The sequence below is a fragment of the Pimephales promelas genome, chromosome 7, assembly GCF_988280905.1.
Source record: "Pimephales promelas chromosome 7, fPimPro1.hap1.1, whole genome shotgun sequence".
Taxonomy (NCBI): Eukaryota; Metazoa; Chordata; class Actinopteri; order Cypriniformes; family Leuciscidae; genus Pimephales; species Pimephales promelas.
The window spans coordinates 35,832,853-35,858,752 of NC_142775.1; the positions used below are offsets into that span (position 1 = coordinate 35,832,853).

The 25,900-nt window shown below is 36.7% G+C and overlaps 2 long non-coding RNA genes across 2 annotated transcripts in view; both read right to left on the reverse strand.

The window, feature by feature from the left end:
• LOC120487003 (uncharacterized) overlaps positions 1–9,741 on the reverse strand; it is a 10,487-nt gene extending 746 nt beyond the window's left edge. The window contains exons 1-3 of the long non-coding RNA XR_005624350.2: positions 8,137–9,741; positions 3,726–3,992; positions 1–1,973 (exon numbers count right to left, since the gene is read on the reverse strand). The exon at positions 1–1,973 is cut by the window's left edge and continues 746 nt beyond it. This is a non-coding gene — a long non-coding RNA (uncharacterized LOC120487003). The remainder of the gene's footprint in view (positions 1,974–3,725; positions 3,993–8,136) is intronic.
• Positions 9,742–9,797: 56 nt separating this feature from the next.
• LOC120487002 (uncharacterized) lies at positions 9,798–25,892 on the reverse strand. Its single transcript, XR_005624349.2, has 4 exons — positions 25,550–25,892; positions 23,316–23,393; positions 21,985–22,205; positions 9,798–10,943 (listed from the first exon to the last, which is right to left on the reverse strand). It is a non-coding gene; the product is annotated as an uncharacterized LOC120487002 (long non-coding RNA).
• Between the last annotated feature and the right edge of the window lie 8 nt (positions 25,893–25,900).

The following is a 25,900-nucleotide window of genomic DNA, read 5'->3' on the forward strand; positions in this document are numbered from 1 at the left end:
AAATAAGATGTTGCATTTGCTCCCATAATCCAATAACTCCCTTTCTGAATGACCTAATTAAGACTTTATACATGGAGAACAGAAGCGAAAAACAAGTAAAGTGCCTGCACATCCTGTTAACCTTATTACCACATCAGGTTTGTTTGTTCTGCGCAGATTTTATTAGTATGCTCAGACTAACGTCTGTTGTCAAATAAAGCAATAGGCCACTCGAGGCTGTCCGTCACAGTGATTTTACCATGCGTAATGTGTAAAACTGCACTAAAGCGGCAACAGCACTATGATAAAAAACATCAATGATCAATAAAAAGTTAAATGTTGATACTCATAGGAGGGAAACTAGTTTTCTTTTCCATTACAGTGATATTGTCCACTAGCGTGTAGCCGGTTCTGTAATGCTCCTCTGTTGGAGCCTACGCCAAACAGCGTGATCTCTGATTACTCATCCAAAACCATCTGATACCACCAGAAATCATTCTGCAAAGACAGCTGGGCCATACAGATAATGGCAGCATTTAAGCCTAATTGTCTACTGTGTCTAGCAGATTTAAACACTGCTTTGCTTTCCACTATTCCCATTCTACCACCTCTCATGATCTAATAACCTCAAACCGATCATAACTGACTAGATCATATTCACTAGATCATAGGGATCACATCATAGACGGGACATATTTTTCCATCATGAGGCCTACTTGGACATTTTTGGCACCAAAGCCATTTTTTTCTGGACTATTTTCCCCTCTCAATCTGAGTTTAGAATTAAATTAAATAAGAAATATGTTATGTATATATTTTGTGCTAGGCACAAAATCAAAGGGAAAGGGGAAAACAACTTTTCAATATGTTTCTGACGCTAAGATATCTTGTAACATCAGAAGACTTGGAATATACAGGGGTTGGACAATGAAACTGAAACACCTGGTTTTACTACACTATAATTTGTTAGAATGGTGAGGGCCTCATTTTGCATCCAAATACAGCACCAATTGACAGATAGAAGTCCTTCACAGTGACCAGAGGGATTATGAGCCGTTCCTCTTCCAGAACAGTGTCCAGGTCACTATATGATGCTGGTGGACTCGCTCCTCCAAAACACCTCAATAATATTCAGATCTGGTGACTGTCAGACCATGGGAGATGTTCAACGTCACTTTCATCTTCATCAAACCCTTCTGTCGCAAGTCTTGCTGTGTGTGTTGGTGCATGATCATGCTGATACACGGTTTGAGCATCAGGTGCTCATGATCCTCCAGAAGGGTTTGGTAGTCCTCGGCAGTGTCGTGTCCATCAAATACAATCAGGATTGTCATGATATTGGAGCTCAAACCATCACTGATCCACCCGTGCTTCACTCTGAAGATTGGCCGCCAGGCATATAGATGTGAAACCTCCAACATTGGCCAGTGTTTCAGTTTCATTGTCCAACCCCTGTAGTTGTATGGACTAACTTTTTAGGAATTTTTCTTCTATGTAGATGAACCTGTTAGGCTACTATGCACTGTTGTTGTATGGAAAAGAGCTGTGTAAAGATTCTTCAAAAACTTCTACTTTTCCATTCCACTGAAAAAAACAAACAAAAAACAAACACAACATTCAGGTTTGGAAAATAATGAGTAAATTATCATTTTGGTGTGAACTGTATCTTTACGTCCCCTCTAGATGTTGTGAGTTGGGAGGTGGCTCTGCTTTTCCTACTTTGCTTTGCTCCGCTGTAGCCTATAGGTGCTGTAATTGGATAAGAAGAAAGAAAGATTAATGGCTCAGTCCCCAGTCCATCAGCCAATCCCGTTAAATGCAGCAGGTCACAGAACAGAGCAGTGTGTGAGCTCTCGGCTCCATGTCCTCCTGGCACCTTCTCTGCAATTCTCCTGAGCCTCTCTCACTTCCTCTCCTAATCACGCTCCGTCAATTGGATTTCCTTATTTCAAGCTCATGATCTTTGTGAGGTGTCTGGCCGAATCTGTCTGACTCTTAATCAATAAATAGAAAAAAGAGAATATAAATAAGGAACAAAGAAGAAATCATAAGATCAAACTCATAAATAATAAAAATAACAACTAATTACGTTTTTGTAAAATGTAGAGGTGTGCAATATGACCAAATGTATTAAAAGATTTAATATATATATATATACACCTGTTCAACTTCTCATTTTTCAACCAATGACATGGCAGTTGCTTCAATGCATTTAGGGGTGTGGTCCTAGTCAAGACAATCTCCTGAACTCCAAACTGAATGTCAGAGGAGAATGGGCGACTGATTCAAGCTGATAGAAGAGCAACTTTGACTGAAATAACCACTCGTTACAACGGAGGTATGCAGCAAAGCATTTGTGAAGCCACAACACGCACAACCTTGAGGCGGATGGGCCACAACAGCGGAAGACCCCACCGGGTACCACTCATCTCCACTACAGATAGGAAAAAGAGGCTACAATTTGCAAGAGCTCACCAAATTTGGACAGTAGAAGACTGGAAAAATGTTGCCTGGTCTGATGAGTCTCGATTTCTGTTGAGACATTCAGATGGTAGAGTCAGAATTTGGCGTAAACAAAATGAGAACATGGATCCATCATGCCTTGTTACCACAGTGCAGGCTGGTGGTGGTGGTGTAATGGTGTGGGGGATGTTTTCTTGGCACATTTTAGGCTCCTTAGTGCCAATTGGGCATCGTTTAAATGCCACGGCCTACCTGAGCATTGTTTCTGACCATGAGTTAGAGTATAGGCCTGTGGGTTGCTCTGGGTAAACAGTGGTGAGACTTTAGCAGTGGTCCGAGGAGGGATAAACACTGTGGCACAAGCCACATCAAATTTTAATGATGGTTTTGGGAGGAAATTAATTAATGATAATTACTTGAATTTAAGGTCTTGTTTCATAATATCTGAGACATCATACTCAACTTGCAGTTTGTGAGCTTTTAAAACAGCCCATTGTTACCCCCAAGGCATCAACTAACTGACGCCTTGGGAAGCATTTTGACCATGCTTCAATATCTGACGCTTTAGGCGCCTTTTAGCGTCAGTTAGATGACGCCCTAGGATCGCGTGTAACCCTACCCCTACCCCAGACCTAAACCTAACCGCGTCATCTACCTGACGCTTTCCTTTAGCGTCAGTTAGATGACGCCGTAGGATCGCGTCATGTAAGTGGCGCCTAAAACGTCAAATATTGAAGCATGGTCAAAGGTGACGCCTTGGGGTGAGAATGCGTTGTTTAAAAGCAGTAGTCGCCAGTAGGGAAAACATATCGGGGCTAGTTGTCACATTTTTACCCCAGTGAATATTTTTTGGGGGTTTATGTTTTTCCCCTCAATTCAGGAATGTGTCAACACATTAACTGCAGACCATTCAGAGTGCCTATGATGACCCCTGCCCACTTTCAAAAGTGCCAACAATGGGCACATGAGTGCATTCTCATCCCAAGGCGTCATATATTGATGCTTTTGCCAATGCGTATACATCCAGCGCACATGGCACCCTTTAGCGTCCATATGACACGCTTCGGTTATTGGCAGGTTTAGGTCTGGGGTAGGGTTAGACCACTAGGAGGTGCCTTCTGGCCCATATATATCTAAATCTCATATTGATGCTAAAGGGTGCCATGTGTGTTGGATGTAAACGCATTGGCAAAAGTGTCAGTATGAGAATGGGCAATGTTCTGCTGGGAAACCCTAGGTCCGGCCATGTGTTGTGGACTGTAAATTTGACGTTTGCCACCTACCTAAACATTGTTGGAGACCAGGTACATCCCTTCATGGCAGTGGTGTTCCCTGCTGGAAGTTGTCTCCTTCAGAAGGATAATGCATCCTGACACACTGCACACATTGTTCAGGAATGGTTTGAGGAACATGATGAAGAGTTCAAGGTGTTGCCGTGGCCTCCACATTTCCCAGATCTCAATCTAATTGAGCATCTGTGGGATGTGCTAGTTTGATCCACAGCGGCTCCACAGGACACCTTCAGGGGTCCACGCCTCAGCGGGTCGGCGCTGTTGAAAGCAAGCAGAGAACCAATAGCATATTAGTCTGGTGGTCATAATGTTTTGGTTTATTGATGTATATACATAAAGTCTAGACACACATTGTGTCAGTAAAACTATGTTAAACTCATTCCGGTAGCAGCTGACTTTTGAAAACGTACTATACAAATGTAGTCTTTTGTGTTCAAAGGCTCTAAAATCATCATCTCCGTTGTTCTCCAACATGACCTCCACATTTATTTTGTCCAATGTCACAACCTTCTTCTTTATCTCTTTTATATTTCCCTCAGCCTCTTTCTTTCTCTCCCGGCGTGCCCTTCACACACAGAAACGCATATACACGCATAGTCCTTTTGCTCTGAAGGGAAATAAGAGGACCTCCACCTGTCAAACCTTCATCACAGCACAGTTTGTCTCCTGCCCCCCTCAGACCTTGCAAACTGCGTTGCTGTTCCTCTCCCAATCCCCAAAGCTCATTGTCTCTGTCAACAGGCACAATAATGAAACGCCAATGCCATACTAACTATTTATTCAGCTCAGGCAAAGCCGTGTCTCAGTGTGTTCAACGCTTTTAGCAAGGTGAGACACTTTCTGCCACAATTTTCTGTCAGTGTGTTTTGGGGTTTTCATTAAGATTGGCTTAGCAGCCTGGCGAGAAAAATATATGATAACACAAAGATGTAACACTGTTCACATTTGTCTTTGAAAACACACATTAAGCCCCTGAGAAAATCCCAAAATATGATTCCTCCCACTACTACATCTGATCTGAGCACCAGGGCGTAGACTTTACACCACTGAGGTGTAATATGCATATTACATTAAAATACATGTACACAAGATTGTTGGAGGGGAAAGGATGGGTGCTTAGCTACAGCTCTGAAAGATGCTCCCACGGTACAAAGAGGATGCCAAGCGCGACAATATTGCGTTTATCCGCAGACAACGACTGCTGGCATCAAAAGGACAAGCTTTTTGAGTGACGGTTTGAATGCATACCTTTCTTAAAGTCAGTTGGGGCTGTGGTAACCATAGTAACAGAGGATTATGATGTCTTATATAACCATGCCTGAGCATTTAAACCCCCTGGATGAACCACGCCACATTGATTTCATAACGAGCATGTGTCTTTTGGGCATGTTTGAGGGTGGAAAAAAATATCTCATCACTTTAATGTGAACAAAAATCATGTATTATTTAAACCGTGAAGTATTTATGCATTGTTGTAGCATTTTGTACTGTCTGAATAAAATTAAAGTAATAAGACAGACCATTTAAAAATGTATGATTTTAATTAAAAGTTCATTGAAGGTGATAATCACTATTTTAAAAAAAAAAGATCAATGCAACAAAAAGTGTGTGTGTGCATGTGTGTGTGGGATTAATTAACTTTAATGCAAAACATGCATTTTCATTTTCAATGTAACCTGGAGCAGCTGTATTATTTCAAAGATATATATATACTTTAAATATATGCTTTATATACAATATACTATATATTTATTTATATACTGTATATACTTTAAAGATTTTATATACTTTATATATATATATATATATATATATATATATATATATTAAGCAATGACAAACTGTTCTTTAGTGCATAATTAGTGCGGTCAGTTGATTACAAAAAATAACTATATTAATCACACATTTTTTTGGTGATAAATCACGATTAAAGGAGTAGTTCACTTTAAAAAAAAACTTTTGCTGATAATTTACTTACCCCCATGTCATCCAAGATATCCATGTCTATCTTTCTTCAGTCGAAAAACAAATTAAGGTTTTTGATGAAAACATTCCCACATTTATATCCATATGGACTTTACTGGTAACCAAACAGTTCAAGGTCCAAAAGACAGTTTACCATCACAGCAGTAATATTTGATTTAAAAGCAGCAAAGGGTTAACATTTTTAATAAATAATGATTTTTGACCCAAAAAAAATACTGCATACTAACTATATGAGGGTGAGTAAATAAGGACCGAATTTCATTTTTGCATGAAATACTCCTATCTTGACACACGCGAGTAGCACTTTTGTGTTAATATGGCCGACTTTGGAATCGCCTCAGTAAAAATCGGTGAGTATGTTAAGATGTTTTGTGACTTGTTGGATCTGTTGATCTCACAGACACACAAGAGCTATTTTATTTAGTGCAATTTGCCATTACTGGCCCAAACCAGTTCCTTCCTCTGCCTGTAGTATCTCATATCTGGGCTCTTTCCAGAACCGCCATCTGTTGGTCTTTGTTAATGACACAGTTTGTCTCAGCGTGTTGCGCATCTCCATTCTGCAGCAGAGCTCTAAAGTCACAATGTGTAATTGTGTGCGCCGATAGGCAGTTTGTGTTTTCGGAGTTTTGGGTTGATAACATGGGATGCTGAGCGCTCTCACGGTGGAGGGGGAATGTGTTCGGGCATTATTTAGGCAGTGGGAGAGAAACTGTGTGGGTTGGATTACTCTCTCTCTGCTTTATTTTTGCTTATTGCTTTAGTTTGACTGAAATCGACCGTTAAAAGAACATTGAAACGCAATAACTTTCTTTTCAAGCTGTTGCCTCATTTGGAGAGAAGTAATGATAAGTCGCAGTTCAGTAAGTGAGACAAAAGTTGATTCAGGAACCACTCCAATGTGTGTTTGTGTGTGTATTTATATATACAAAATAATTATACACAGTGCTCCCAGATATATTATGGAAACACAAACTTTTATTTTGGATTCGATTAATCACGATTAATCGTTTGACAGCCCTAATACACAGACACACTTCAATGACATCAGTATATGACATAATTAATTTAGGTGTGAAATATTCCTTTAACCATCAGGCACGTATTGGGAGAAACACAATAGCTTTAAGAGTTGACAAAACAGGAATAATGTGAACAGGCTGTGCTGACAATAATGGCGTTGTTAATTACATCTAACCGGGGAACATAACGTAGCACAAAACAGCAGACATATTGCATTAAAGGAGCAGCATCCAGTGCCCCCAAGATGTTTCCATTCTTAACATTTTATTACCACTTGTTTATCACAGGATTACGTGCCTCTGTGAAAATCCGTAGCAGGTTATTGCGAACACCTGGGATTTAATCAACTTCAGTTGAAGCAATTTCCCTTTTTGCATTCAGCCATTAGCGAATAACTGGGTAAATGATGTGTTACCATGGAGGAAATGCAAACAAAGTTGCAGCGTTCCTTTAAAAGGGAAAATGAATGGAGATTAACGAACAAAAGTGTATTCATCGGCAAACGTTTTGTTAAACTAGTTCCTAATTTATGACTGAGTGAAGCAGGCCAAAAATTAGCCTAAACATGTGTAGAAGGCAGCCTGATCATTTGTGAGCCCCTAAGCGGTTAAATTTTGTTAATATTTAATTGTTTTGGAGGCGTGTCTGAATCACCATCATGATGACTTAAGTACAGGATTTAGTCAAACTCTCCCCGTCACTTTGATGGAAAGTTTACTGAAGAATAAAAAGCTTGTTACTCCGAAAATGGTTCATCAAATCGACGGCAGTTCAGCCCTTTATAGCAGAAATCTGACAGCATATTGCCGTCGCTCAACTTTGGCAGGCCCATCAAAACAGCCGATCGGGTTTTGCTCTTAACTGACATTGACGTGACATACATGATGTTTCTGAATTGTGACAGTCCTGCAGGAGCGCAGACATTTCCTATGACAGCTAAATTACAACGTGGCAAGTCGGTCTGAATGAGTCTCATCTGCCACTTCTCTCTCTCTCTCTCTCTCTCTCTCTCGGGAGTGAAAAGGGTGCTATTTTCTGTCGAGTCCATAAAATTACTGTTATAGAAATTCAGAAATAACTAAGGTACAGAAAGCAAAGGTCAGATAAAAAAGTTGGCGGGATAAAATGTGCAGCATTATTTTTGGCACATATCCCATTTATTATAATGCTTGCAAGGCATCTGTAGGGTTTCTTCAGTCTAAGCATTAAACTTTTTTATGAATCAAAAATTCAACTACTATGTTTTGTAGATAATTTCATTTTCAGGTTTTCTATTTTTGTTCTTTATAAAACATATTTATGAAAAAATTGTATATTATAGTTTGAAAATCACATTGACACCACTATGATATTTTCATACTATGTGTTATGGTTTTCATTGCAACATACTCACCCATTTTGGCAATTATTTGTTTTTGCGATGAATCTTATCCTTTGATAAAGTTCCGACAGTGTGACTGAATGTTGCAATGATGCTTGGGTCGGGTTCTGGAAATAAAAACACCATTAATTTTCTTCATAACGATAACTTAAACAATGTTAAAGATAGTTAAGGCATCAAATTTGTTAAAGTAAACCCACCTAAAGGATTATTAGGAAGACCATACTAATACTGTGTTTGACCCCCTTTCGCCTTCAGAACTGCCTTAATTCTACATGGCATTGATTCAACAAGGTGCTGAAAGCATTCTTTAGAAATGTTGGCCCATATTGATAGGATAGCATCTTGCAGTTGATGGAGATTTGTGGGACGCACATCCAGGGCACGAAGCTCCCGTTCCACCACATCCCAAAGATGCTCTATTGGGTTGAGATCTGGTGACTGTGGGGGCCATTTTAGTACAGGGAACTCATTGTCATGTTCAAGAAACCAATCTGAAATGATTCGAACTTTGTAACATGGTGCATTATCCTGCTGGAAGTAGCCATCAGATGATGGGTACATGGTGGCCATAAAGGGATGGACATGGTCAGAAACAATGCTCAGGTAGGCCGTGGCATTTAAACGATGCCCAATTGGCACTAAGGGGCCTAAAGTGTGCCAAGAAAACACCACCACCACCAGCCTGAACAGTGGTTCCAAGGCATGATGGATCCATGTTCTCATTCTGTTTACAACAATTTCTGACTCTACCATCTGAATGTCTCAACAGTATAATCAAGTCTTCAACTGTCCAATGACATCTTTGGTGAGCTCTTGTAAATTGTAGCCTCTTTTTCCTATTTGTAGTGGAGATGAGCGTTACCCAGTGGGGTCTTCTGCTGTTGTAGCCCATCCGCCTCAAGGTTTTGTGTGTTGTGGCTTCACAAATGCTTTGCTGCATACCTCGGTTGTAACGAGTGGTTATTTCAGACAAAGTTGCTCTTCCATCAGCTTGAATCAGTCGGCCCATTCTCCTCTGACCTCTAGCATCAACAAGGCATTTTCACCCACAGGACTGCCGCATACTGGATGTTTTCCCCTTTTCACACCATTCTTTGTAAACCCCAGAAATGGTTGTGCGTGAAAATCCCAATAACTGAGCAGATTGTGAAATAAAATCACCTTTCTTTTCCAATTTAGTTTGGAGTTCAGGAGATTGTCTTGACCAGGACTACACCCCTAAATGCATTGAAGCAACTGCCATGTGATTAATGAGAAATTGAACAGGTGTTCCTAATAATCCTTTAGGTGAGTGTAGGTTTCCCACTTTGGCCTACAAAAGAAGTGAATAAGGTATTACTATTAATAAAACTGTTAAAATCAATTTTGTTCAAGTGTAGACATTTCCCCAAATCTTTCCACATTTTTCGCCTCATGCAACATGGATAAATTATTCAAGGCACGGCACAAACCGGTGTCGTGCTCGTGCTACGAGGGTTTAAGGTTCTATTGTCTGTTGCTGAAGCGGGCTGGGAGGGATGTTCTTCACATCTTCTCATATTCCAGGCTGCTGAGCTGAAACAAGAGAGCTTGAAGATAGCGGGGATCAAGAGACCAGAGGCCCCTGGGACCAAGAGACACTACACCTAGGCTATGTTCACACTGTATGTCCAAATCCAATTATTTGTCTATCCGATGGAAATCTGGTCTTAAATTATTGACTGGCCACATTTTGCATCGCAACTGTTCAGATCCAATTTGTTTTCCAAAATATCTGCATTGATTTATATGGCAATTAATTTGCATTGGTAGGCATACGGCAACAACAACCGCGACATGGAGGTGATTGCAATACAGATGTCTTATTTACCACATGGCAATGTGTAGCCGTCACGCTGGACTACAACGTCTTCTGAGCCAGTGGCAGAAAAAGCAGATTTCCAGAAATGCAATATAGGATTTCAAACCACATTTGAATGTAACTCGTGATTTTTTTTGCCGTTCACACTTGCTAAATTTGATCAGATTTCAATCAGATGTGCACAAAAATGTCAATCGGATGTGACAGTCGTGTCGGATGTGAACGTATATAAACACTTTACAAGAGATGCCATGCACAGACTGCTTTTACTTGCCTTTAAGTCAACATGAAATCAAAAGGTCTTATCGATAGTGGATTTTATTCTAAATTAAATCGTCTTTGTAATCTTTTATCAAAACCTACCTTCTAAAATGACTTTCCTTGACATCAAAAATCCCTCTTACTTTTCATTGACTCCTACAATCACCTCCATTTTAACCTGTTCATCAAGATCTAATCCATTTCCAATGTATAAATTGTACATTTTTGCTTCACTTGGAAATCAATGTTATGATTATGAAAGCAAAATTGGACAGCAAATATCTAGTCATGTTTATTTTAATGGCTTTTAATGCTTATGAAATACAAAATATGTACCAGCAATCCAAAAACAAAAAGTCATTATCATGGAAGAGTATTGAATATTCACTTCTATTCAAAAGTTTCGGGACAGCAAGTGGGAAATCTCATCGTATGCTCATCAAGTCTGAATTTATTTGATCAAATTTCCCATTTATAGACTGATACCTCTCTTGTCCCCATGTTGAAAGAAATCACAAGTGCATAGACATAAAAAACAGCAACAAATGTGACAATCGTTGAAGTTTGACACCAAGATCTTACCATATGATTGTAGACTGCAGACATTTGGTGACATTGTTGAGATATTTTCTGTATTTTCTGATATTTTCTAGTATTTTCCTCAGAACAAACATCTAAGGAGAGTCTTCATTTGCTATCCACCTTCATCTCACAGCTGTTTGGGAGAAACCATGGCTATTTTTAGAGAGATTTCATTTGTGATTCTTCTTTTCAATGGGCCCTCAAGTGCCAGTTAACAGAGACCGTAATCTTTCGCAATCATTTGTGCTGCATTACAGTACCTGAGAGATCTTCATTACTTTCTTGGAGAATGTTCTAGAAATTGTAAGTTAACAATTGCAACACCTCAGCTATTTAACATTCCATGCTGAATTAAACATGGCAGTCCAACTCCATAAAATCGGATGTAAAAAAAGCAAATGTTAATCTATTTGAGTCACACTTTTTTGAGTTTCCTAATTAACACAAAATGATCCTATTTACATATTTTGCGCCAGAGCGAGAAATCGTCTTGCATATGATTAAACCAGAGCACTTTGTCAGCGTTAATGACATCCTTTTGTCATGAAGGGTCATTCTGATGGAACCTCAGAAGACAGAAGAAGCTAATGACCAAATAAATGTAATATTTCTTCTACGTTTAGAGAAAAAAAATAATCCATCTAGCATATTATTTCTGTCTAAAAGGAAAGTGAAATGACTTATATAATATCCATATTAATTAGCAATGTCTTTCCTGGTGCAAAGATGACAATTAACGGTTGTCACTTTAGGAACATTGTGTTTTTATTACTCCTAGACTGAAAAGTGTCTGATATGGCTGTTTTGTAATGGCAGCGCAGATTTTACTTAATGTAATTTTTATGACCATTTTACACCATTGTTTGATAAACATTCCCATATTTAACTCAGTGTGTGGTCACGCTTTAGATTAGGGCCCAATTCTCCCTCTTTACTATGACGTTTGTCTCAATAAAATCCCAATTACTCTTTATTAATAGTTGTTAAGTTTAGGCATTGGGTATATTAAGGGATGTAGAATATGTTTACGCAGAATAAGGCAATAATATGTGCTTTATAAGTACTACTAAACAGCTAATATCATAGTAATAGCCTATGCATTACATAACTAGTTAAGTGTGTTTATGCAGTTCTGAAAAAAGCATGAAAACGGATTCATTGCATGAAACAGAAAGGCTGAGTGAACTTCAAATCATCCAAGTGGATTGGGTTAAACTTTGAGTAAAACTATTTAACAATTTGCTGTCAATGTGCATCTCTCTTGTCTGAGGGTAAGTGGTGCGCAACATCGAACATCTCTCCATCCTCTGAAGTGCTCATTTTCCCCCATAATTGTGCCAGTATTTTCCATGCAACAAGGCAAACACGCTCAAGCTGTAACAGAACCCTGTGTGTGTATAAATAGCCCTTTTATCACATGCTTGTGTCCGTTGCTAAGTGAAATCCAAGTCGAAAAATTGAACAGCAGCTTAGCTTGAATAATTTGATACACTACCATTTCTCCAACTTGGCAAGATCAATTTTCTCTAAATCAAATCACTGTAATTACACACACAAAAGTCTGCAGTTGCAACCTTGCAGATTCAGCAAAATAAATAAATTAAAACGCCTGTTTCAGCTGCTGTTAAACCCATTTAAGAACTCAAAGGATACACAAACAGAACCCATGATCAGCGCAATTTGATCAATTATACGTGAGGAATAATGGCCATCAACTATTAATGGTTTCATGTTTATCATCAAGTGCACTACGTTGTATTTAGACATTCTAAATATAATTAACTTTGCAATGACAAGGCAACTAACTACATAGAATACCACATGTTAGAATAATTTGATGTACTTAAAAAGTTTCTTACACTGTAAAAAATTTGGAGTAGGATTTACTTGAAAAAACCTTGCTAAACTATCTCACTCAGAAAATGCTAGTAAATTTACAAAGATTTGCCAAGTAAAAACCTAAACATATTTATCAGTAGCTTTAATTAGAAATCTTTAAATTAAATTTATTTGGAATATGGAATTAAGTCAACTTTACAAAAAATAAGTAATTTTAACTCGGCTTGTAAAAGGTTGATTAATTCCGATTTCCTTTGCCTTTGTATTACACTTCACTAAAACAATAATCTTGAATTTTATTAGTCATTTACAGTATGTTCTTTACTTAGATCATCTAAGTAATTTATATATACATCATGTCAGACATTAAGCCTCATGTGAATGCAAACACCTCAATAGTTGGTAGACAATACACATGGCGGTAACATTTGATGGGCCGTTTTTGTGTTTGAATGTGTCATTTTGAGCAAAAAATTTACTCGAAATGTCACAAAATGGCAATTTACTAATACTGACAACAAAAATCAATGATAAAACAGTGTAAATACAGCTGGAAACCAGTGAAAAATGAGCCTCATTGATTATTCAGGGTCCAGTGCATGATGGGAACCCCAGTATCAGAAAAGTTGAGTAATTTTTACTTAATTTTATTGAGTTGATATATACACTTTCATTTATACTCGCTTGAATTAAGTACTGATATGGAATTTACTTAGTTTTTTAAATTCTTGCCTGAACTAACTTTTTCAAGTAAATTACATTGGGTTTTTTCACTAGTATTTACTTAACCAAAAATTCATTTTTTACAGTCCATGACCATAAAAAAAAAAGTGTTATGAGGTTTGAAAGATCCAGTCGCAGGGAAGATTTTCAGTAATTAACTTAAATTTCATCTTTTCACCACACAAAGCTATATTAACTTCATAAGACTATGAATATAGTGTATAAGTCATACTTATTTTGGTATATTTGGAAAAGAATTTACCCAATGAAATACGTTTTCAGCACCTGGAGTTGCATTGAGGAGTCAGCCATATTAGTGAAAAAAGAGTTACAGTGTTTACATGCAAGGATGGGTACAGATGGGAGATAGAAGTATGCATAACAAAACTTAAACTAAGTTTTTCAATTTTGACTGAGTGGATCAGAGCCAAAAATAGGCCAAAATACGATGCACGGACGCAGAATAAGATTAATACGGCAGTGAAAATAAAATCTATATCACAAAGTTTCATGTTTTTACTCAATAAAGCAAAGGGTCATGAACTATCTGAAGGATTTAAACAAGTGAACCTCTACACTCTTAGAAGAAATGGTTCCATCCCCCGCTTCATATATGGAACTCCAAAATGGTTCTATATAGAACCATTTTTTTTTTTTTGGTAAAAGGTTCTATTGGCCAAGTACGGAACCCCAGGGTTCTATATAGAACCCAGAGGAACCCTTTTTTTAAGAGTGTATAGAACCTTTTAGGGGTTCCAAATACGTAGCGCTGATAGAACCTTTTAAGGTTCTATATAGAACCTTTTAAGGTTCTATATAGAACCTTTTCAGGTTCTATATAGAACCTTTTCTTCTAAGAGTGTATGCATCTAGTTATCTGGTTTAGAGTGTGTAAGTTTTATGAAATGCCACGGTGTAATAACGGTTAATGTAGCACAAAGCCAACAGTGTGCTAACATGAACCTTCAGGAAAAAAAGAAAGGAAAACACTTGCTAAATTACAGAGATATTTGCACTCAGGAATACTCCTGCCATTCATATTATTACTCACTATTGGTTTGAAAGCTGAATCAATATAAAGCAACCTAAAGAGGTTTGTCGTCAGTGTGTAAAGGTTACAGCAATTTTTCTTGAAAAACAAGAAATCAGTCAAGGGTGCGATATCCCGCGAGCGATCGTTCATATTGGTAGATTAACCTTTTCAAAAATAGAGTGCACATAATTCCAGAGCAAACACAATAGTGACGATTGTTTTCATACATGGGGTTTTTCCTAAAGAAAGATCGTCGATAAGATCGTCGAATTAAAACATTTAGAGCTGCAATTCTGCTCAATAAACCAAAAATAGTCTCAACCACCAGACTTTTTGACTATCGGCATTATGTTCAGAGTACATTGTTGTTTATTCTGAAAGAAACTAATAGCTCGTTTAAATTATAGCAGTGTTGCATCCTACAAATATCAATGGAGAAATTAGAAAGAACAATCTATTGATTTTGTTTTGTTTTACTAGAGCTTCTTGTCATCCATATATAATAAATACATTAAATCTCAGAGATATACTGTGTAAAAGTGTGCTGCAGGGATAACTACACAACTATCAAAAACGAGAATATTAAAGCTGTAATGTTTATTAAAAAAATGCAAGTATATAGATAAGAACATTCGAAGTGTGAATGTGAGCAGTTTATATTGTAGAACAAAACATCAAGTATCGCTAGACCTTATTTTACTCATAAATTGAAAAACCTTATTATTAAAACCCATAGGAAAACTTTGAGGGAACCACTGGCGAATTAGTCTCCTGGGTTTTGAAAAAAACAAAGCTGTTTGGATTTAACTAGGCAAATGCTTAAAAGTCTATGATGTTTCTATCATAAAAACAGTTCTTCTAACCCTAATTGATGGACTGTGTAGCTTTTCAAATCTTAAACACGCATGTAGGAAGACACATCGTGGCCATATTCCAGTCAAGATTCATCAGGGTCAAATTGTGAAAGAATGGTTGGAAAGGGAATCTGCATTTCTGAGTCCAGAGCTTAAATTCATTGAGAGTCTTTGGGATATGCTGCATGGGGGAGACTTTACACTCTCAGAAAAAAAAGGTACAAAAGCTGTCAATGGGGCTGTACCTTTTCAAAAGGTACACTTTTGTACATTTTGGTACACATCAGCACCTAAAATGTACATATTTGTGCCTAAAATGTACATATTAACACCTAACATGTACATATCAGTACCTAAAATGTACATATTAGCACTTGAAATGTACATGTTACCACCTGAAATGTAAATATTAGCACATTAGCACAATATTAGACGATCAAAACAGCGGTTTCTCTCATTCTCTCAGTACCGAGTCTACCGACTGCCATAGGTATCAAGTTACGCCCTCAACCAAAGGCAGGGTGGGGATATGCAGCTCATTTGCATTTAAGGTGGTATACACACGAAACAGCTCATTTTTAAACAGAGCCCAAAATTACATTTTCAAATGGTTATAATAAATTAACTGTGGGGTATTTTGAGCTGAAACTTCACAAATACATTCTGGGGACACCCAAGACCAATATTACATCTTGTAAAAAGGTGCATAATGTGCCCTTTAAACACTGAAATAACCTGTAAAAATGAAAGTATTATATGAGACATTTCTCTAAGAACCTTTTTGGCATAAGGTTCTATAAATTTGACTGTGAGAATTTTTGTGAGAATTTTGAGATTGTGTAAAATTTGAAAATTTGAAATGTAAATATTAGCATCTGAAATGTACATATTACCACCTGAAATGTGCATATTAGCACCTGAAATGTAAATATTAGCACCTGAAATGTACATATTAGCACCTGAAATGTACATATCATTACCTGAAATGTACATATTAGCACCTGAAATGTACATATTAGCACCTGAAATGTACATATTAGCACCTGAAATGTACATATTAGCACCTGAAATGTACATATCATTACCTGAAATGTACATATTAGCACCTAAAATGTATATATGTGTGTATATATATATATATATATATATATATATATATATATATATATATATATACCTAAAATGTACATATTAACACATGAAATGTACATATTAGCACCTAAAATGTATATCTATAAGTACCTAAAATGTACATATTGACACGTGAAATGTACATATTAGCACCTGAAATGTAAATATTAGCACCTAAAATGTATACATTAGCACCTGAAATGTACAAAAGTTTGCCCCAGTGACCGCTTTTGTACCTTTTTTTTCTGAGGGTATACAGACATTGGCAATGGCAATACAAGATTTTCACCAAAAATTGATGCACCTCTTGATGGAAATAACATCACAACATTTATTTCCATCAAGAGGTGCATCAACTTTTGGTACTTATACACACAAACACTACAGTATTTGAAAATGTACATCATATAAATGACAGTGCATGATATAACATTATACCCTTATTATAAATAAGTCTAATGTATACCATCACCACGGATGGCCTCAAACCCAGACGTCTGAGCTTTGAATATAAAACTGCTGATCTTTTCATTTAGAGTAATTTTATATGTGGTTCCGCACTGACGTGAAATAAATTGTTCCGCCCTCTTGTTGCAGACACTGTCAAAGTCTATATTTCTGAACAATGAGCCTGAAAAATACCGTTGTGATGAAGCCAGGCAATTTGCAGAGTAGATCGCTCACTCACTGGCTTCAGCTCTCCGGGTCATTGGCCAGAGAGTAAGAGTCAATGCCAACTGGCCGACGGAACAGAATATAATCCAAAAATAAATGAAGAAAGAAAAAAACCTTAAAGAAATAGTTCAGACCAAAAATAAAAATTGTAATTGTACAGTCTTAGAACAAAAGGATCTATGTAGACTCTGTCAGGCGCATCATATTCAGAACCTTCATGGGTTCCCATTATATCATTTTATGCATTTCATTTTAATTCATTAATTTTGGTTTAATATATTTTTTATTTTAATTCAACTTTAAGAATTAAACAGAAATAACCTGTTAAAATGAAAGTATTATATAAGACATTTCTCTAAGAACCTTTTTGGCATATAAGGTTCTATAAATTTGATTGTGAGAATTATTAGATTGTGTAAAATTTTTTAAAATTGTCAAAAAAGACATCTTGCAATTCTGACTTAATTTCTCAAAATTGCGAGATATTTAAAATCAGAATTGCGTGACAAAGTCGCAATTGCGTGTTATAAAGTCAGAATTGCGAGATATAAACTTGCTAGTATTATATAAAGTTAAAAAAATCACTTTTTTTCTCACAATTGCGAGTTTATATCTCACATTTCTGACTTTATAACACGCAATTGCAACTCTACAGCTCACAATTCATTCGAGAGAAAAAAGTGAGAATTGCGAGTTTATTTTTCGCAATTCTGACTTTATAACACAATTGCGACATTCATGCAATTTTACTTTATACATCAAGCAATTTGACTTTATAATAGTAAGAAAAAAAGATAAAAAGTCGTTTTATTTTTTATGCTGTGGCGGAAACAAGCTTTCAGGTTCACAATAAAACCCCACTGAACCTTTTTTTCTAAGAGTTGTTTCTAAGAGTAATGTGCTAGTACAAAGAGATGTTATGTGGAATGTATAAGCTGCACAAATTTTGGGTACATTTTGCAGATAAGAAATATTCTTATATACATGCAAACAATGTTGCATTTTACCATAAAATGATGAAACATGGCTATTTTTACTGAAGCAAGACATGTGATAATGGCACTTTTAGGTTGACATTATCCACAATTCGACTTTATGGCCATGCGTAGGTTGCCGCGAGGGAAGCTTTGAAGGTATGGCGTATTCATGAAAGAAAGGGATTGTGAATCAACCTCATCACAGTGAGCCGAAGGAATGTTTGAATAACTGTATCGTCACAGCCTTGAATGGTGGAGTGCGCCTGCCCTTTCAAGATATCTGTAGAAGTGAGCGTCTGAGGAATACATGAATGCCTAGCAGAGACACTGATTCTGCGGTGGATGTGGTAATCAGAATGCATGCATAATTCAGGCAGTTATATGAGAGTCGGTGAACTTGGAGAAAAAGAACGTGGGCGATGATGAACGCTAATTTAGTGCTTTCCGAGAGCACCATTCAAAAAGCATCAAGATGAAGCCAAGAAACTTTTTTCCACTTAATTATATGGGTTATTCTTTTTCATGATATGCAGCAATTTGACACAAAAAGCCTAAAGAAGGTGTTCTGGCATGACAGGTATCCAAACTAAAGCTGTATTGTATATGGATGACTACAGGAAAACCAAGGAGTCTAGATCTGGCTGGTTAGCTGGTAGGTGCCTTATTTTGCCACAGTGTTATGGTTAACTAAAAGCAAAATAAATATTCTAAATTATTTTTGGAAAATGAAATAAAGCATGATGAAAAACTCACTTACAAAAATGTAAACAAAAAATAAAAATAAATATTAATATTGGCTTGGCCATTAACTGAAATAAATAAATTCTAAAATTACTAAAAAAATAAAATAAATAAAGCTAATTAGAAAAAAATAACTAATAAAAATTACAAAAGTGCATAAAATACCAGTGAAAAGCTTTTTTTTTTTAAAGACTTCTCCTTGTGAGAAGTCTAAGGCTTCATTTATTTAATCAAAAATACAGTAAAACTAGTAATATTGTGAAATATTATTACAATTTAAAAGATGGCTTGGCCATTAACTGAAATAAATAAATTCTAAAATTACTAAATAAATGAAAGCTAATTAGAAATAACAACTAATAAAAATGACACAAGTTCATACAATACCAGTGAAGTTTCATTTTTTTAAAGACTTCTCCAAATATGAGAAGTCTAAGGCTTAATTTATTTATTCAAAAATACAGTAAAAATAGAAATATTGTAAAATATTATTACAATTTAAAAGAAACTGTGTTCTATTTTAATCCATTTTAGAATATCATTTATTCCTTTGAATAAAGCTGAATTTATCATCATTACTCCAGTCTTCAGGGTCACATGATCCTTGATCCAAAACAATTATTAAAGCTTAAACTAAAATAAATAAAAACTGCAAATATAAAAACAAAAGCTAAAAGACAAGAAAATATTAACAAATACTAAAATAGTATAAATAATGCTAAAATAACAAGTTTGTACGGCTCTTTTCAGGTATAGACCTCCTTAGGTAAAAAATATCAACATCTCTCTCTTAAAAAAAAAATATTGCAAATGTCAAGAAAACTGGTCTTTTTTGTTGTTGTTTTTTGCAGAAAACTTACTTTAAAGGCTTCATGTTTGCCCGAGCAACTCTTTCAGCTGGAAACATTCTTCTAGTATCATGTTCAGATTATTGAAGTGAAAATATTCGCCCCTCAATTTTTGGACTGCAGATTCCACGTCCCACCCCGCACCATTCCTTTACATAAATGTTTTCATGATCTCGCATTACAAAAGGGAAGATTTCAGGCTGTTTCCAGGAAAAGGGAGTATGCCAGACATCCAAAATTGCAAATAGAGGGAAAACATGCCACAGCTGAGACGTCCATAGGGTTTGGCTATCCACTTTGTTTATAAATATCCCCCTGAACTTTGGGGAAAAAAATAGATCCAATCTATAAAGCCATTATAATGTGAGGAGAAAAAGCCCAGAAATACATGCAGAACTGCTCAGAGGTGAATATGATGGCTGTTTATTTGATATTTTTATAGCATGTGATTTCACTTTACTGAAAAATGTGTGCTCATGCATGTCAAGTGGGAACGGACCCATTAAACAGGCAGTATAGGGGAACGCAATCAGCACTCTCTATACAAGAAGAGAGCGTTTCTCTTTCCTGGGAGTATTATTGGTTTAGAGCACTTTGCAATCACAATTTCTCAGAAAATGTGACACTAAGGTGCAGTTATACGCAGCAAGCATTTGATTAAGCAACAGAGCAAGTGTTTCACCTTTCTTGTGGCTTAAAGAAAGAGGATAAACATTCACTATGGTTGTAATTCCGCACAACTCATTGGGCGTGTTGTCTTTTAGTTACTGTGGACAGAAGGTGTCCTAGGGGGTCATTTACGGAGCAGGGGTTCATCTGACGTCAAAGCATCCCAGGCAACATTACTGCCACCTGGGCCCTTGATAATAATGCCCCAGACAAATCCACTAACTCTTATGTTGCCCAGCGCAGGGCTGCAAAAACGTCACCGAAGGCTGACAGTGCCGTCCGTGGGGACTCGCTGATGACGCTCGACGAGATCTGATTTCGATTGTCTAAGATTAGACTTCGTCCTCGCAGGGAATGAGCGAGTCTCTGTTGTATCACACTCCCAGCTTGGGTGCTGCTTTTAGCGGGAGAGCACAACAAAGAATATAAAGCGCTACAAAAGTTACACGCCAATGACCACATAAAAAAAAATATATAATAATAATAATAATAATAATACTTTTATTAAGCAAGGACTCTAAGGAAATTATAATGTTACAAGACTTCAAAGAAGAATTCAAGGAATCCTGAGGGGAAAAAAGCATCACAGTTTCCAGTGAAATATTAAATATTAAAATATTAACTTTTGCTGATACTCACCAAATGACTCGAAAAAAGATTTGTTCATTTTGATAAACGAGTTCGAACAGGAGAGTCACGAACGCGCATCACAGAACAGAGCAAGGCGAACATTTGAGCTAATAAAACTTTGTTATATATATATATTTTTTTTTAGCGTTTTTCTTGATGAGACCTTTATTCATCATCTGGAATCGTTTAAAGCCCTTTGAACAGTTTGCAGTTTGTACTGAAACTGTCTTTTGGACCTTGAACCGTTTGGTTCTCAGTGAAGTCCATTATATGGAGAATGTTTTCATCAAAAACCTTAATTTCTTTTCGACTGAAGAAAGAAAGACATGGACATCTTGGATGACATGGGGGTGAGTAAATTATCAGCAAAAGTGTTTTTAAAAGTGAACTACTCCTTTAACTGTTTGACACTGATAACAATAAGAAATGTTTCTTGAGCACAAAATTATCATATTAGAATGATTTCTGAAGGGTCATGTGTCTGAAGACTGATGAAATGAAGCTGAAAATTCACAGAAATAAAATACATTTTAAGGATGTTAAAATAAAAAACAGTTAATTTAAATTGTAAAATAAAAAAATATTGAACAATATTTTTGTTGTTACTGTATTTTCGATCGACACTTTGTAGAATCTGCTCTGGCTGTGTGCGTTCATGTGTTTTGAAGGATGTGTGGCTTTGGAGACGCTCTAAAGGAAGGGTGGGATCTCATGCTTTCAAAGCTAACTTGCTATTGCTAACCTCTCTGAAATGACCTACCCTACCTTTAAGTAGTATTTCTCACCCAGAAGAGTGGAACAAACAATTAAAGATTCAGATCATCAGCTCGTTAGAAATAAGCTCTGTGAGAAAGAGGACCAAGGCTGTGAACCTCTGCTATGCAATGAGAGAATTTAAAAACTGTTTTTATGCCATTTGAGCTATTTTGTCAACTACCGCCAACTTAGACACCAAGACCAACCACTCTCTCTCTCCAAACAGTCAAAAACTTTAAACTCGCACTTGCAAGCATCAGCAAATCCCAAGCATTCAAAAAGAGCAGGAAGACAATACCTGTAAATTCCATCGGATAAATAACAGTGACCTGCCATCAGATTCCAGTTTGCTGTTTCCAGAGTTTAGTGCTGTCACAGAAACAGGTGGGATTTCCCAGGACGCCTATTTCAGTGATAGCTGTCAGGCGGTAGAGACATTTTATGCCATAAAAAAACCCATCACTTACAGCACCTTTAGCTTGAAGCCTGAAAACACAACAACGCTTGTGGTGTGTGGCACTGAGAAAGAAAGAAAAAACAGCAAGACATGGCACAGCAGTCAAAGATGTCTATCCAACACATATGCACAACAATTAAAAAATAGCACAGAAGTAAACGACAGAATCAAACAAATATACATTGGGCACTATTCTCACATATAGACCTTATGCACCAGAGAAATGTGGGCGCCGGCTTCTTTAGAATATTGTCTTGGAACTTCCGGTTTTGCGGTCGCTCTGTATATGGCATCGCTGTCGAGGAGTAATTAGCTGGTGAAGTGGATTTACTTATTGTAGAAGAGTTAACAAAAGTTATCATGGGCATTGTAATGTTTATCATAAGCATTGTAAAGCAGATGTCTAAACAAATGTCGACCGGGAATTTTTTTTACGAGCAGTTCATTCACATGCAAGGTCGCTGTGAAAATACAGACCGGAAGTCAAACGAGCGCAAACCTGAAAAGGGGCGGGGTGCAAGTAGGCTATTAATTTTGTGACGTCTTTTGACCATACGTCAATATCCGCCTTTTTAGGGTACCCTTAAACGTTGGTTAGATGACGTTATCGGATCCTAACTCTACCCCAGACCCAAACCTACCCCGTCACCTAACTGACGTTAAAGGCGTCAGTTGTATGACGTCCCAGGATCGTCATATTACCGACGTTTAAGGGTACCCTAAAAAGGCGGACATTGACGTATGGTCAAAAGACGTCCCAAGACGTCAGTTATATAACTTCTTGGGATGAGACTGTGTTAGTTCATCTAAAAAAAGAAGAACCTTAGGGTCTGTTTTTCAACAACAACAACAACAAAAAAAAAAGCGTAAAATGTTTTTTATTTTATTTTTTTTTTTAATCGTTTTTGCAGATCAGTGTGAACGGGATTATTTTATTTACATGGAAAACATTCTTCGTAAAGAAACACACACCTATAGTGTAATACACATGCTGTCAATGTTTTCCCAAATTCGTTCAGGTTTTAAAAACAATTTTCAAAAATTTGCATTGCCATGTAAACGGCCTAAATGTTTTTAGTTGAAAGCGGTGTCATCTATCTAATCGGCCCCTAAGTGGAATGCAGTGGCATGCATGTTTAATGGGTTGCTTGGGTGATTAGGAGCTCACTTACATCAAATCATCCACCTGTGGTTAATTGATGTGATCTTTCCTTCCAAAAGAAGTTGCTCTGGAGACCAATCACGACCTCCTAGCCGGGGAGTTAAAAGCACACTTCAGAATATGCAAAATGCCAGTCATTTTAACAAGACTAATAAAAGCAAGGAGTCAAGGACAAATTAGGGTCCTGTGATGCCACGGGGCTCTTTGGAGGCCCTTTCTTGTCACATTTGTGATTTATCATATCTAAAGGCCTGTTTGCACTGATAGGAATTAAATCACTGGAGGTTCATACTCTTCTGTCACGGTTTTCACCGCTTTCATCTGGCGAATCCCCTGTATTTAACATAAGCTGCCATCCTTTTGTGATTTGAATTTTGTTGTGTTTCTGACTAAAGTAGCCTATATGTGAATTTATTATCATTACTTTTTCTATTAAGTGATTAAGAACATGTAAACACAAACATATAAATCATTTGTGTATTAATAGTAATGTATATTATTATTACCTTTTCTCTCCAAACATGATTCTCAGATAATGGATAAAGTTTGTGAAGTGAGAGTTTGTGTTACATCGCCACCTAGTGGACAACAGATACTAGCGTCCATGTAAAATGTTTATCATGAGCATAAAACATTAGAGAGAGGAAGAGAAGATGAACAGAGATCTACTATTGAAAAGTACACAAAGTTATTTTGAAACCCGGATAAAACGACCCACAAACGTCTGTCACAGACCTATGATACGGCATTTCATGTTCCTTTAGTTCAGTTACTTCAGAACTCACAACTTGCCTTGATCGGTCAGCCTGTGCTTTATTTTTAGCCTGCCACTAATTTCTGAGAACAAATTAGAAAAAAAAATCTTGATATTAGACAATTGACTGCCTTGGTTAGTATATATATATATATATAAAGTAATGATGCTAATGACTATATTAGAATTTCATGCTAAAAGAAATGCATAGAGATACATAATCTAGTTGATAATTCAGAGATCTAGAGAAGATTATTTGATTTATTAGCAAGTTCAAATGTCTAACAAACATTTAGTTTGGGGTCCAAATGACAGCTGGAAAGTTTTGATTGCTGTTTCACAAGAACATGCACAATATTATGCAACAGGGCAACATTCAACAGTTCCTAGTTATCTTGTATTTATCTACAGTCCGTATCAAAGGTTGCAATAAGGACCGTGATATGCTAGCTTTTGGCTTATATTTGTAATTACGTAACAAATTTAAATACTAAATAAATAGTAAGCTATCACTATCAAAGTCCATACAACTACTACTACATAAATGCTGTATATGAGAAAAGATAATAATTGACAATTTGTAAATATATTGAGCTCTAATAAATGATAAAAAAAAAATGATTCATGTTTGCAATAAAAACATAAAGAGTCACGGTAATGATATAATGATATAAATATGCAGTGACATGGATATAATGCCTTGACCACAGATCAACAAATAACATGAAAACGAGATAGGCCTACTACCTCGATCGAGCCACTGGTGTCGCTGTTGGACAGTCTAAAATGAATGCGTCACATACTCATATTTTGTAAAAATGAGTTTTGTTTGTATCATTGCAATCATTTTTCGCATCCAATTTTCTTTAGACCCTGCCTACTTTGAGAAAAACAACTCTGCATGCTGTAGGAATATGGCCCACGTAACTGAATATAACAACAAAAATACTATAACGTTAAACACACTTAAAATTTTTAAGTTGATTATTGAACATATAAATTAGTCATGAAAAAACAGTAGGCTAATATTCACGTGTTTAAGCTGCAAACATTCTTAACATGGCTATGTGCAAATTGATTGTAGGCCTAACGTTACGTAAATGGCCTGAAATTAACACCAGACCACCTGCCAAATGCGGGTGAATTTTGCTATTAGCAGGTAACTCAATCTACCTGCCACATTGGCAGGTAGCCAATGATCTTGAGTGATTCATTAGGATTATTACATTTCAACAAGTCCGCCATTGCGTTGGACTATAGCTAAAATGTGGACTTTAGCTAAAACGCTGCTGCAACTAAAAGCTGTTAAGACCCGTCTACGTGACTGTGGCGGATGTGGGTCAGGTCAGTTTGAGTTTATTTAGCTAATGGAATTTGTTTACAGTAAAGAATACACAACAACATTATTTTGGTTTAATACACTCTATTTAAACTTTCGTTTGGAGTAAAGTGCGCGCACTATTTAACGTTTAGTTTAAGTTTATTCTTACCGTTCTTTTTGTTTGTTTGTTTGATACGTCTGAGTCCCGTGAGCTGGTGCACCATCAAAAGGGGTTCGAGTGGAAACATTGGACGTATATATACGGTGCCGGCCGATGATCGGGCCACAACCATTCCGGTTTCTTCTCCGGGGGAACTCCAAGGACTATTTTGCTTGCTTTTCTTTTGTTTGTTTATTGACCTCTGTAAATATTTGAGAGGCAAATGCAGTGACCCATCGTTATTGTATGTTTTTTTTTATTACTTGATTTTGATATGTTTGGTTTACCACCATTGGGTTAGCATTGGCTTTACTTTTGTAACCACTTCCTGTGGAAATAAACCCCTAAACATTTGCAGTA